The sequence below is a fragment of the Ambystoma mexicanum genome, chromosome 6q (assembly GCF_040938575.1).
Source record: "Ambystoma mexicanum isolate Mex_15411 chromosome 6q, UKY_AmexF1_1, whole genome shotgun sequence".
Lineage (NCBI taxonomy): Eukaryota > Metazoa > Chordata > Amphibia > Caudata > Ambystomatidae > Ambystoma > Ambystoma mexicanum.
Window position 1 is genome coordinate 62265758 of NC_090937.1, and position 15387 is coordinate 62281144.

At 45.0% G+C, this 15387-nt stretch overlaps 1 protein-coding gene across 1 annotated transcript in view; it reads left to right on the top strand.

Moving 5' to 3' along the window:
* POLR1E (RNA polymerase I subunit E) overlaps window positions 1–15387 on the top strand; it is a 485913-nt gene that overhangs the window by 364580 nt on the left and 105946 nt on the right. The gene's annotated exons all lie outside the window — the stretch shown is intronic.

Sequence of the window (15387 nt, forward strand, 5' to 3'; positions counted from 1 at the left end):
AGGAGGAGATGCAGGATATGCAGGATTAGTCACTGATGACTGCAAGGAAAGCAAGTTGTTCATGCAATGCAATCTGTAGCAGCGCATAAACAATAGTCTGACGTGTGATACCCACTGACCTGAAGTCACAGAACCAAGAAGCAATCAGAAGTGGTATGTGATACAAGATGCAGGCCCCTGAGATCTTTACTGAAACAAGAAAACCCAAGCAGGTAAGCACAGGTTCCTAACAGAGCACTGTTCACAAGATGTCAAAAGCTAGGAGGCTTACCGTACAAGAATCCTATCAGAAGACGCATGAAGTCCAGGAGTTCATGGCTCGATGGACGTCTGCACGTGATCCACAAGAAGCAGTAGGATTGTCCACAAACCTACCCCGACAACACAAGGACGCCTCGGATAAAGTACACAATGGCAGTCTCAAGTCTGTGTACTTTACAATAAACAAAGTCCAAAAATCCAAAAGACTGCATGAACAGTTAAGAAACAATAATCCAAAACGATCCGGGTCTGAAACGAAGCGGACAATGAGGTAGCAAAGCGGAAGACAAGCAGATCCAGGAGCAGTCCAAGGTCAGATGGGGGAGCTGGCGGCGAGGTACAAAAACATAGGCAATGCCGGTCCGGATGCAATCCGTGGTCAGTGCAAGGAGTGGGCGGTGATGTAGCAGAACGCAGGTGAAAGCAGGTCCAAAACAGTCCGGATCGTAAGCTAAAGGTAGACTAGATGCAGGGTGGGACTGGGTAAGGGCAAGGTTCTTGGAAGTGGGGAACAGACTTCAGTATAGACAACAAGGATACAAAGGATTTCAAAACGCCACCGAATGCAAATCAAAAGCACCGGCATACTGAATGCGAGGTGCTTTTGAATACGATGTCACCTGACAGCGCTGCACGTTGTTCGGCGCAGGAGGTGGGACAAGGGAGTGTGTATCGGACGCCAGCGTTGCCATGCCAACTTCCAGGCACCTGGCTGTAACCTCCTTAAATGGCTGAGCGCATTCTGTCTGCTGTGAGGGTTACTAATAGGAGACACTCCCTTGCTATGTGAGTGGCAGTCCCCCTCGTGACGCAGGATGCTCAAACCTGACACTCCTATGCATGCATGCTAGATTCAGAGCAGTGACTATTGGCTTTAAGTGTCACTTTTTACCCAGTGGGACTGCTGGTTGAGTGTGGGCTGACAAGGTCCTGCGGCAGTGGTCCGAAGAGGAGCTGGTGCCGCACACTTAGTTACAGAATGAATTCTGGTGATTTCTGTGTCTGGTTGCTGCACTTAGCTAGGGATCAGTCCATTCCTGCATCCAGCTGTTGAAGAGAGAAGTAGGAATTCAATTTGAACTATTGACAATTAAGCCAATAAAACCAATTAAGACTGACTTTTATCTGTCCCGTCCCTAGCGCCCCCCCCAGGCAACTGGGCATGAAGCTCTGTGTTGATTACAGGGAAAGGCTCTTAAAGGACGGGGTATGTTTGCAGATTCTTTGCTTCCATAGTGGCCAAATAAATGAAGGGCCCAAAGAGAGGGAATGAACCTACCATGATGGCTACACAGGAAAAATCTAAGAAGGCGGATATGCATTTGCCAAGTTCATGAGGCCCCACCTGATGAGACAGCGCTAGAAACTTCCGCTACCAAATTCGATCTACAACACCTTCTTTTAGGCATCATAAGATATCCATGGAAGAGTCGCTGAGCTGGCTTAGAATAGGTTATCTCTCCTTACAAAGGTACTGGAAGCTGAGAGACGATTTGATAAAGAAGGAACAGATGATTTGCAACCAAGGCTATAACCTATCCGAAATTGTCAAACAAGGTTGAAACCCTTGTGGTTTTGTGGAACTCTGTAGTGTAAGGAGGACAACACTGAAAACAGGCCCAGATGGAACAGTATTTGACTGCAGGGATTACTGAAATAAATGCACTATGTGGATCCATTGCGTAGTGTTCTGTCACTTGGCCGCTGAAATAACATGGCCCAGTTCACAAAAATCCAGTAACATTGACACTAGATGCAATTCTCATCTTTTTTGTCTCCAGGTGATTCTATCAAGGGGCCCTATTTTGAACTGCATTGTTTGTTTCTGTAATTTATTTATTTTAACATTTGTAGAGCGCACTGAACCAGAGGGCAACTGGCCGCTGGAAACAGCAAAATTAATGGGTTTTACACTACAATGGACCCATAGGAATTACACGTAATAATGTTTATTACATCCTACATTGGTGTGATAATGTGTTATTTCGTCAAAGCGCCTTACATAGAACATATTTACATATAATATCATCCAATTGAAGTTTGTACTCATTTATCGACCTCAGAAGGATGACAGGCTGCGTTTGGCCTTGACAGTATTCGTACCTGCAAATCATCCACAGATCGCAGCAGTGAGCGCCCAACTTGCTGAGCTATTTTACCGGCTACTGTGATATCTTCCTTGGTGATTTCAAATTCCGATTGGCGATTTGGGCAATAAGAAGAGCTAGTATAATTGTAATACCCCAGATAATTGTAGCTCGTACAGGCCAATATCCCTGATCAACGGCGAAACCAAAATCCTAGCAAAAGTGCTGGCGAACAGATTACAGAAGGTGATAACCTCACTGATCCACCTGCATCAATGCAGATTCATGCCACAGAGATCCACACGCATGAACTTTCGTAGGCTCTACCTGACACTAGAGAGAGCTCCCACCCTCCAGGAACCCCTTGCTCTGTTAGCATTTAATTTCGAGAAAGCTTTTGGTTCTGTGTTCTGAGAGGCCCTGTGGAAAGTTATGCTCAGAATGGGATTTGGGGACCAATTTATGGGCTGGGTATGACTCCTCTATAGCTCCCAGAAGTCAAGTGAGGGTAAATGGCTGGCCGTCGAGAATCTTCCCACTAGGTAAGGGGACAAGACAGGGATGCCTCCTATCTACGATGCTCTTCGCACTAGTAATTAAACCTCTTGCCATAATACTAAGGCGCACACCAACATGGAGAGGCTTCCGCTGGCGAGAGAATTGGGAGGATAGTTTCCCTATATGCATATGACCTGTTAATATACCTGGGAGACCCGCCCGGTACTTGCCTGGTGGTTACACAACTACTAGAACGATATGGGTCCTTCAGTGGTCTGAAAGTGAACTGGTCCAAATCCATACTTTTTCCGGTCAAAGGCAAGGGGAAGGATGTCCCGGATAACTGCCCATACTGTATTGAAACAGAACAATTCTGTTAACTGGGGATACAGATCACGATCAACCCCATAGAATACATAGTCAAGAACTCACACCCGATCACAGATAGATTTATAGAGGACGTGCACCACTGGGTTCTACTTCCATTAACCCTAATGGGGAGAGCAGCACTGTTCAAAATGCTAGCCTAGTTTCTGTATAGCCTACAAAATGCCCCACTCCATGTTTCAGCCTTAGAATTCCATAAAATCGATACCGCCCTTAGGAGGCTCTTGTGGAAAGGTGGGCACCTGCGGTTAGCACGCCAAACACTTCAATGTTCCATCTGGGAAGGAGGTATTAGTCTACCACATTTGCAAACCTACTACTGGGCTAGTCAAATGTCACTGGTTAATGACATACTCCACGGAGATAGAGAGCTGCCCCACATTAAGGCACAGATTGCCGCAATGCAGGGGTTGTCCCCTTTAAGACGCCTATACCAAACACTGAAACCCCCACTCCCCTGCACTATGACAACGCATATGGCGCTCCTCTGGAAAGAAACTCAGACACATTGGTTGGGATTGTAGAATTACCCCAATACCAACACTGAGGTGGAATAGAAATCTACCCGAAATAGGTAAGCTTCCGACATGGCTGGTTTGAGAATCAAAGCGCATAATCAAAGTGGGGGATGTGATTGTGGTAGGCAAACTATCGCCCTTCGAAGACTTAGCTACATGATTCGCTCTTCCCGACACTGAGCGATACCGATACAAACAGCTGAAACAAGCACTACATCCACATCAATCTGTACTGTCCGTCATGTCTGATTGTACACAGATAGAAACAAATATAGTCCTCGATCGCATTGCCACCAAGGTCACCTCTGTGATGTACAAGGCTATATCCTCCTTTGCAACACCAGAACTTAGTAACCTATAACTTAAATGGGAAAATTATATTGGCCCAATACTACCTGAGGAATGGATTACGATCCTAATGTGCCCGCGTGTAACGGCTATATCAACTAAGTTCAGACTGATACAACTCAAAGTGCTACACAGTCTACTACCCGAGGATGGCTCTCTATTGCTGGAACAGAGCCACAGATCCCAATTGCCTAAGCTGTCTACAAGAGGAGGTTACCTTCTTCCACATATTATGGGATTGCCCCGTATACAGGTGTACTGGCAACATTGTTGTGATAAATTGTCATTGGCACTAGGTCGCACTGTCCCTAGAGACCCCAAATTGATACTACTAGGCGTTGAAGAGGAGGGAAGCAGACACGCTTTGAAAAACTATTCCCATCAACGACCACAGGTTTGATTAAACGAAATATCGCAAAGCTGTGGGGTTCAGCTGCAACACCGCAATATGAACAATGGGTAACATATGTTGACATATGTGTAGCAATGGAACAACGTATCTATACGGCCAGGGGATGCCCTGGCAAAGCCCAGAAAGTATGGCAGAGGTGGGAAGATGCACAATAAACTAAGAACTGGTGCACAATAACCAAGTGTGACGATCAAAGTCTGGTAATAATACGATATATTGTGACTATCGAAGGTGATGAATCTGTGTCAGTTAAAATTTAGTTGGTTTATTTATTTTGAGTATTGTATATGCTCTTACATTATGTAGCATATAATGTGTAAAATCAATAAAATGTAGTATAAAAAAATAACTGCACATGTCAAACCTCTGCTTAAAAAGGCATCCCTCGACCCTTTCCAACCAATAAACTAAAGGCCCATCTCCAACACCCGATTCCTGGAAAAACAAATTGACTGCGCTGCATACTTAGAGCTCAATGGCTTTGTGGAATCCAACAATCTCCTAGACCCTGCGCAATCAAGTTTTCGTCCACGCCATGGAACAGAAACCATGCTGATCTTTATCTGGGATGACCTCAAAGTCACAGCAGACACGGAAGGATGCGCAGCACTTACTCTTCTTGACTTTTCAGCAGCGTTTGACACCATTAACCACATGATCCTCCTTGATGGACTGCCCTCCTTAGGAATACGAGATTCAGCACTCATCTGGATCGCCTCATTTATCACCAATATCCTCTGCACGTCCAGTAAACACTGGAGTACCCCATGGCGCCTGCCTCTCTCCCATTCTCTTCAACCTTTACATGACCCCCCCAACCCCCTTCCCAGGATCATCAGCTCACACAACCGCACCTGCTTTAACTATGCAGATGATGCACACATCATCTTGAGAATTTCTAAATCTACCACCTATCCTCGCCCTGACCTAGAAGGCATTGACCGCTGGATGACTAACCATCTCCTTCAGAACGCAGGTAAAATTGAGATCATGATATGCAGCAAAACATCAGGCAGTAGGATGAGGTTGCCCTCTAACCTTGAACAGGTAGATTGACTGGTTTGGGTAGAGATTGAGGAATCAATTAGCAGCCACCTACAAATCTTATTATGGTACATAGCCGGGTTAAAAAAGAGTAATTTTGGCTCAGGCATGGTGTGATTTTGTCAGACAGCATAAGGTTGTAATGCTTCAGGAAACCTGGGCCTTGGATCCCATTGATTTTCAAGGCTACGCTAATTTTACAGTCCCTGCCACTAAAGGTTTACAGATTTGGCATGACATTAATTTGGACTGGGAAGTGGCCTCTATTGAAACTGGCTCCCCAGATCTTCAACTGCCGGCTGTGTCTACTCAAGGGGGGGGGGGGTGGTTTCTGCTCTTCAATCTATACAACAGACCGAGTGTGGGCACAGGTTTGGAGGCTTTAACTAGGAGGATCCAGGAGCTCAATAATTCTAATAATTGTATGATCCCACAAAGCCAATATACTCTGGTGGCAGGGGATATGAATCTCCAGCTAGAACCATTGGCAGCTACTGAAGACCTTGGGAAAGACCAGGATATGGCCTGGTCTATCCCGGGATTGTTGACTAATCCCCCTAAGAGAATCCATAAAGTGGCTGTGAAATGAGCGTGTATCATCTCAAATTTAAATCTTAGAGCCTGCAACGGAAGACTGAGAGGTTATCAACCAGCATGCATAACATTTAAAGGTCCGAAGGGGTCTTCTCGTATCGATTATATCCTCATCACCGGCAGCAGCTGGTTTATTACTAGGGATTTAGTGGTTGATAGGAATGAGTGATCACAATACCCTCTTTTAAAGCATGCATAGGGACTGGTGGACCCAGTGGAGTGAGCAATTTAAGGAGTAACCAAATCATTACTATCAATGGTCCTGTCTTGCAAGAAAAATTCTAAATGGGCAGGAAATTAAAAGCGGAAACATCCGCAGCTATTGTGGAGAATGTGGGAAATATTTCGAATTCTAATTTCCCAGTCAATGCAGTAATTGCAGAATTTGAGACTTTCAGCTCGAATTTGATACCATTGTTGTCCACAATAAATGATAAAAATAAAAAGGGGGACAATGGTGATAAACCCCTGGTATGATGAATGTTTAAGGGCAAAGAGGTACATAGTCTTGTGTGCTAGAACACAGAGTCCCTTGGATAAGAGTGCATTAAGATCCCTAAGAGCTAAATATAAGCAGTTATGGAAAATAAAAAAGGGGCACACATAATAAACCACATGGGAGGCCCTTTATTCTGCTCTTTATGAGAGACATGACAAGAATCTGGAAACTGGTTAGTCCGGAAGTGTTGGGTGGTGAGCGGACATAGCAATGTTGTATCCCCGGAGCTATATGCAGGAGACATTACACCAAATTATATGGTGCCCAAGAAAGGACGCCAGCGTTGGCCAAAAGCAATGACCAGGCCCCTCCTATCCCTGTTGATATTGTCTATCTCTAGGGATGAGGTGGGAAGGGGCTTTGGTATTCCAATAACTGGGGAAAGCTGCTGGTCCTGATTTGATTCCCCTGGACTTTTACAGGGATGAACTCGTTATTTGGTCCCTGATTCTGACCAGAGATTTTAATGCTGTTATATGCTCAAAGGCAGTTCCTAGACCATGGCAGGATGCAATAGTCCCAGTGTATAAAAAAGGAGGAAGAGATGCCTGATAATTATCTCTCAATTTCATTGCTAGACTTTGTTGGGAAGACATTTGTTAAAGTCCTTCAAGTGAAATTACAAAGTTGTGTGGATGTGACTGGGATTATTAGCGATGTCAAGGTTGGGTTTCGGGTTGGTACAGGTACAATGGACCACCGTTTCCTAATTTAAAAAAAAATGCATTGATATACTGGACTGCTCAAAGTAAACCCATATGCCATTTTTTTAGACATTGAAACTGTTTCCGACTCAGTCCCAAGAGAAGCCTTGTGGCAAGTTCTGGAGAGGAGAAAAACCCTGATCGCATTAGTCGATGCAATTGAACTATTACATGTGGAGACAAAGGCTCCGGTCCGCCATGGACTGCGGGGGCTCAAGGGGGTGGCAATCTGAATTATTTACTGTCCAGCTGGGGGTTCGCCAAGGATGCATTCTGGCACCGCTCCTCTTTTCTATATTCATCCAGGAGATAGTGGATGCACTAGAGTTGGGTGCTATGAATACACCTAGAATTGCAACCAGGAAGGTGCCCAACCCTCTTCTTTGCAGACGATGTGGTAATTCTCGCCACGCCGCCAAAGTGGGTGGTAATGTCCCTTGGCATCTTTGTGTGTGTTAGAGGAGCAAAGAGCTTGAGAGGGAGGTATTTACGGAGGGACAGTTGAAGGTATTTTGGACCCAGGCCCCAGAAAGCCTTGTGGACAATACAAAGGGTTTTGAATTTAATAATTACAGCCACTGGGACCCAGTGGAGAGATTTCAGGGCTGGAGAGATATGATCCCAGGGCTTGAGGCCAAGGACAATTATCACAGTCCTGGTCTGGATAAGTTGCAAAGGGCGGAGAGTAGAAGCAGGTAGATTTAGAAAGAGGCTGTTACAATAGTCCAACCTAGAGAACCAGGGATCGGGAGCCAGCGAGCTTCTGGGGGAAGGAGAGGAAAGGCAGAATACCTCTGAGGAGGTGCAGTCGGAAGTTTGACTTTTTAGAGACATCAGAGATGTGGGCAGAGAAGGAAAGCATGGAGTCAAAGATGACCCAGGGTTCATAGCCTCGCAGGTGGGGTTAGGAGGAGGGGCAAGAGAGGCTGGCCTGAGAGCGAGGGTGAAGGTGTGCAGATGAGGAGGATCTCAGTCTTGCTGGCATTCAGGCAGAGATCGTTGGCGGCATACCAATCCTGAATGGCAGTTAGGCATTCGGAGATGAGAGAGGGAGAGGAGGTGACCGAGGGAAGCCCGAAGATGAGTTGAGTGTCATCAGCATAGCACTGAAAATTGGAGCAGAAAATGGCAATGCGGTGGGCGAGAGTTGCAGGTATTGGTTGAAGAGCCGGGGTGAGAGGTTGGACTCCTGGGGAACACTGCAGGTAGAAAGGTAGATGGATGATGGGAAGGACCGTAGTTGGACCTGGGAGGGTCGATCAGAGAGGAAAGATGTCAGCCAGGCCAGAGCCTGATCAGTGATACCCAGATTGTCACGGAGAAGGTTGAGCAGGATGGTATGATGACCATGTCGAAGGCCGAAGACACATCAAGTAGGATGAGGACAGAGGAAATGTTAGAGACCAGGTTGGAGAGCATATCGTCACGTATGTTCAGGAGAGCAGTTGTGCTTCTGGCAGCTCTAAAGCCAGATTGATGGTCATGGAGACAACCAACAGAATCCGAGTGAAGGTTAAGCTGCGAGATGGCCAGCTTTTCCAGGAGTTTGCCCAGAAAGGGACAGATGGAGATTGGCGATAGGTAGTTGGGCAAGAAGGATCGGCTGTAGGTTTTTTGAGGAGAGGGTGGACAAGAGAGTGCTTCACAGCGGAGGGGAATGTTCCTGAGGCGAAGGAGAGGTTGCAGAAATCAGCCAGGGCAGGAGCAAGGGTGTCAATGTGGTTGTTGATGGTTTTGGAAGAACAGGGAGGAACCTGTTTTGATGAGACATTCATAGATCGGACTTGTCTAGAGACCTCATTGGGGGGGAAAGGAGGAAAGGACAAGAAAGAAGGTGGGGGGTGGCTGTAGGAGGACCAGAGTTTGCAGAAGGAGAGGATGGGAGAGGAGAGGGGGTGGTAGAGGGGACCAGAGGGTGGACAGGATATTCTGGATTTTAGAGATGAAGTGAAAGGAGAGGTAGAGACTGCAGCAGGGTTGGCCAGCTCCTTGCATATTTGAAAGAGTTTGGCCGAGTTGTTCGATGCCAGAGAAACACTGGCGCTTGGATGTGCACAACATCATTACCTTCAATTGAGAACATCTTTCTGAAGAAGCTATTACTACTTCCAAAAAATGCCCCTACCTCATTGGTCCAAATGGACCTTCATGTGTGGCCATTAGCCGGCCAGATTGCCCTTACCCTGTTATGTATTCAGTAAGAGTATGGCCCTCCCCCAGTTTATCTCGCTGCAGGGTTTCCCTGAGGAACCTTTTAGAACTGGAAGGCGCTAAAAGAGGTGTGGTTGGATACTTCATGTGAAGAACTTGCTATGTAGGTTGAATGCTAAAGCGTTGTGGGATAACCCCCTTGAGTGCCAAACAAAATAAAATAATCGAGCTCAAACTGACTGCAAAGAGAAAATCCTTGGAAAAGCTAAAGGTATCAAGGTCTTTATTGAAGAACTGTCCCAAATGTTTACCTTGTAATATGATGGGGAAATGTAAAGATATGCTAGATGGAATTCACCCCCGCCCTTACGAATGTTCTTTTTAAGTTCGCTTTAGGATAGGAATTCTGCATATAGCTTGGTACACTCGGACATGGTCATTTTCGAGATCCGCAGAATTTCCCCTCCGTTGATCAGCAAACAAAACCTGACCCATTTTATGTTAATTTGCCTGGTTACGCCAGAGCTAAGATGCAGGTATTTGAAAGCTTTATTAATTGAGTCAAGGTTAAGGAGCACTCGAGAAGCTATGCAGTTTTTAACGTGCACACTGGAGTAGAAATGTGTGTTTACCTCAGCAAGGTACATGCACTAAACCTGGTTATTCAGAGCGGGGTTAGTGGGTACTTCTTAATAAATTGGGAAGAGTTAGGAGGCTACAAGCTTTCTTTCCTCAGGGGGTAATGCCACTGGAATTATATTAACTATACGTAGACCCACTTTTGATTTGTGTGTGTAATTTTTAAGATTGTCGTGTGTATTTAAATTTCATGTTTGTATAAATTGTTTATTGTGATGAATTGTGCTGAAGGTGTATTCCGAATAAAGGTTTAAAATGAAAACTGCTCCCCCCCCCCCAACCAACTCCCTGGACATCCTTAATCAGCCTCCCCTCCTCTGACCACCACCACTGTCAAAAAACTTGGTTGCGCAGTGGACTCGGACCTAACTCTTTCTCACCACATCAACAATGCATCACAATCCTGTCATTTCCACCTTATGCTCCTGAATCTTCCCTAACCCCACCTACCCCAACAGACTGGCTGCAGTTATGTCCATTGTCATGTCCAGACTGGATTATGCGAACTCCCTCTACCTAGATGCACCGGCCTACCAGCTATACAATCTCCTTAGAGTACAAAACTCGGCTGCTAGACCGCTTTTCGCATTGGGACAAAGGGACCAAATCGTACCTGCTCTCGACACCCTACACTGGCTCCCAATTGGACGCTGGGTCACCTTCGAATTCCTATGTATTACTCAATGAGCGATGCACAAAGAAGGCCCCAATTTCCTTACAAGAAAAGATTACGCCTTACCACCAAACTTGCACCCTAAGGTCAAGCACTGCCCTCCTCCTCGTGGTCCCACCTCCAATTCGGCCAGAATCTGAGGGTCTGCCTACTCAAACCTGGCACCAGCTTTGCGGAACTCACTGCCTCCCCACATTAGACACAGCAAAGACTACATGGCTTTCCGGAAGGCACTCGAAACCTGGCTTTTTGCATAAAAACACGTAAGGGAATGCAGGAAACACTCGCCTAACCATCACGACCAAATAATTGCATGGTATCCTTCTCAATACAGACACTTTTCATCGACTCTCAGGCCAGACAATTTGTACCCCCATTACCTTGAGCCTTTGCCCTAGACTAAATACCCAAATCGTACTAGCATCCATGTACATGATGACATTGAATCATTGCCTTCTGCCATGAATACTGTACACTCTGAGGCTTAGAGATATCTATTACCAATAATCTGGACCGATTGTGCTAGACTCGCTCGTAACACAAGCACTAATGGCACTCATGAGCTTGATCAATTCCATGCAATAGACACTACACTGTCAGTCCAAGAAATGCATATGCTTGCTAATCCTACTCATCTCGAAATCCATGAGCAGAACAAGATACCGGGGGCCGCCTAGCACTTGTTTTTTTAATTGCACCTATCTGGGAATGTATTTAGCAGAACTACCTACCGCCAATCTATCTAGAAGAACTACCAACCCAAGCACTAATAGCACTTATTAGCTTGATCATTGCCCTGCAAATATGCACTTGGCTATCAGTCCAGGAAAAGCCCTTGCTTGCTAATCCTACACATCTGGAAATCTCTGAGCAGAAATATATACCGAGGACCATTTTAGCACTTATTTTTTGCTAATCCCAACTACCTGGGAATGTATTTAGTAGAACTACCCATCGGGAATCCATTTAACAGAACTACCGACCAAGGACGTCTCTAGCACCTATAAAGTAATGACATGAGTTGGGACAGATCTGCCTGTCACCACCCGTCAGTCTTTGCCAAAGCAATTTGACCGAACAAGACAGAGGGAGGACCTTAGCCTAACAGCCCGAACCCAAAGGGAGATACCATCCCCTGGAAAGGCAGTGAAAGCTCAACAGGAACAGGGTCCCCCGGAAAGAATACATGAATACATACACTGAAAAACCCATTATGTTAGCTCTTCCTTCTGCACCAACAAACAGTAGACTGCAGCTACACCCCTCGATTAATTTGGCCTAGCTTCACACATACACGTTCACCTCAATAGTATTTAGAACGCAGTTATATTCCATTGAAATCGGCATAGCTGCCCACATAGTCCCATTCACAAACTCCATTGCCTCCAGAATGCAGATACCCATGTCCATTGGTCTTGCTGCACACATTCTACTGATCTCACACAGCCACTGTGCCCCACCTAGCATTAGTATGCAGCTACACACCACTTATTCCACACTGGCTGCACACATCGGTATGCACTTCAGCACGTATTAAGTGCTCGGGAGGATAGCTCAACGGCAACATGCTTGCCTTGGAAGCAAGGCGACACGGAGCAACACAGGTTCGATCCCCGGATCCACGCTTAGAAACCTCTGGGTATTAAGCACGTTATAAATAACCTATCATATCATATATCATGCAATACTCCCTCCACTGACCTGGACTGCATTCCCCGAGTGCGTGCAATCCACAGCGCTTTGGAATCATATCAATGTTAAAAGGTGTATACAAATGCCCAATAACATAACGTAACATACCATGTTCAGTAACTAGGATGACCTCTCCAAAACCCACCCACAAATCTGTCTCAACAGTGTCAATTTGGAGAATAACATGTGATGCACTAATTTTACTTGATCGCACAGGCTCCTGTGGCACAGTATTTGCACTTTGTGTGTAATAAAAACAGTCTAGCTGTGTTTTCTTTGATTCGCGAATCGTGCTGCATTTGACACACATTTCAGCTGTCTTAAGTGACTCTGCTGTATCAAACTGGGTTTAAACACCAAATTCAACAATTATTTTTTACTTATCCAGTAGGGATGTTATTTTGGAAATATCTTGTGGTGGTGATGTTTGTGGTAGGACTATGCTAAGAAAGCTACAGTCCACAGTTTGGCTAGTTGGATTTCTCTTTTCGTGCCTTATCAGCCATCCAGATACCTGCAAACCCTTTCCTAGCCCTCTTTGTGATGAAACCGGTTTCCTCTAATACCAAAGGGCTGTAATGATCAATGTTTTGCTCTGCTTTCAGATTTGATACCACGATTTGATTATTTTTAACTATGATGTCCGCTCTCATCTAATGATGACTCTCAGCCAATGGCACCATTTTTAAACAGTCAAAAGCTTAAGGCCTGCTCCAGGGCCCCTTTAAATGTGTTTGATTATCTGAAGGTCCCACCCATATCATCATAGATTAGTACACCAAACGGGGGACCAACATCTTCCAGCCTCTTTCACAACAGACTAGCCACACATTTGTCGACAAATGTCCCATCTAAGTTTAAACTTCCCATTCTCCTCCAATCAGTGCCACAAGGTGACTTGTTGCACTTTACAAATTGTAAAAGCAATACTAAACCAATACATTGAAATGTATTGTTTCAGATTTTGTTGGCTTCATTTTGATTTCATTATTTATAATATAAATGTACAAACTGGACAGACTAAAGTTCATCTCTGTGCATAAAGAACACTAAACAAAGAAGCACTGAACAGGAGGCTGACAATGCAACAAAATAAGTATGTCCTTAGGGCTTTGTAAAGGGGAATGAGATATTAAATCCTTCGAATTGTGAAGGGGAGACTATTCCACAGGCAGTGGGCAAAGATAGCAAACCTACAGTCGCGCATCTTCCTAAAAGTGGATTTACAAACCTTCAAAAGAAGAGAATGTTCAGAGTGAAGGGATTGAATGGGTTATAAGGGACAATATTTCAAATATTTTGGAGCAAGCACATACAGGCGTTGCATTTGAAAATGAAGCCGAAAAGCCTAACAGAATTTTTGACCAGTTGTGTGTGTTGAAGATGGTAATTTGGAATACCTATGTAAAGGTAATTGGCGTATGCAATTTTGGAGTTAAACACAGCCCCCCCCCCCTCTTGCATGTTCTCTATGCAATTCCACACCGTTTCATCAATCTGATCCATATTTTGCAAGGTCATCTGTTAGGACCCTGTGGGCATGACTGGCTACATGCCATTTGGACACAACACCCATTTCCCTGGATTTCGGCAAAGGTCTCTGGGTTGATGGGTTTGTGACTTCGTGTACGTTCCCTATGCAGTTCAACACTGTTTCACCAATCTACCAAATTTTGCACAGTCACCTGTTGGGACCCTCCGGATATTGCTGGCTACATGACATTTTGACACTCCATTCCTTTCCCTGGTTTTCAGCAAAAGTCAACATTGTGGCTTGGTGAGGCTTTGTTCCCTATGCAATTCCACACCGTTTCACCAAGCTGCACCACATTTTGTAGATTTACCTGTACCTATGAGGGAATTAAAGCCTGGGCACTGCTGCGTATATCAGATAGTTACATATACGTTTGTGTGTATTTATAGGTGTTTGTTGGGGTAGTAGGATGCTGTGGAGGTGAGAGGGTGATGTGTGGGCTGCAGGGGGATTTTGGGGAGAACCCCCATTTCATAAAGATCGAAATCGTGTCTAAATTGCACGAACAAAGTGCACATATTTAAAAATGCTGTCTACAATTAAATGTAGAGCCATTCAAATATTCAGTTGGGTCGAATAACCCTAATATACATGTGTTGCTGTATGAGTAGTAGTATGAATTAAATGTCAGTGGTCTTCAATAGTGGGCATATTTCAATGTTCAACAATAATTGTGACAATGGGGAGCCCTGCAGAAGTCCACAACCATTGTCAACAGGAGAGAAAGAAGTATGCCTAGTCTAGCACTCTGAATCTATTGCAGAGGAATGACTGGAACTAGGGGATAGCTTTAGTGGAAGTGTTGTAAATGTCGAGAAATGACACCAGCCTCCATGATCAACAGTATTGAACGCCACAGAGAGATTGAGCGTCGCCAATATGGAGCGAGATCTTGCATCAATGTTTGCTAAAAATTTCTTCCCAGACTGATACCAGTGCCATCTTTGTTCCATGCCTTCACCGAAAACCTGAATCCGGACGGTCAATACACATTATTGCTCTTTCTTAACAGGGCTCTGAGATTATAGATTTGCAACCTGTTCTAAGGCATAAGAGGCCCTGGGAAAACGGCAATAGACTGGTCGTTTCTGCGAATGTGGGCTTTAAGTGATAGTTTATTCAGATAGATGCAAAAACTGATTCATTAAGTGAGTTGGGTAAAACGCCTTTCTTAAAGCCCCCACTGCTCCTGAAAGCAACTCTGCTAGCCGCTCCTAAACCTTCACTACTGTTTGGTTTGTAGATTCTTTATCATAAGCCAAAGTGGCAAGCCCCCAACAATTGGCTCAATGGGAAGGATCTTGCTGGTGTTCTTAATCGTTCAAGCTAATTTGGCAAAAAAATGA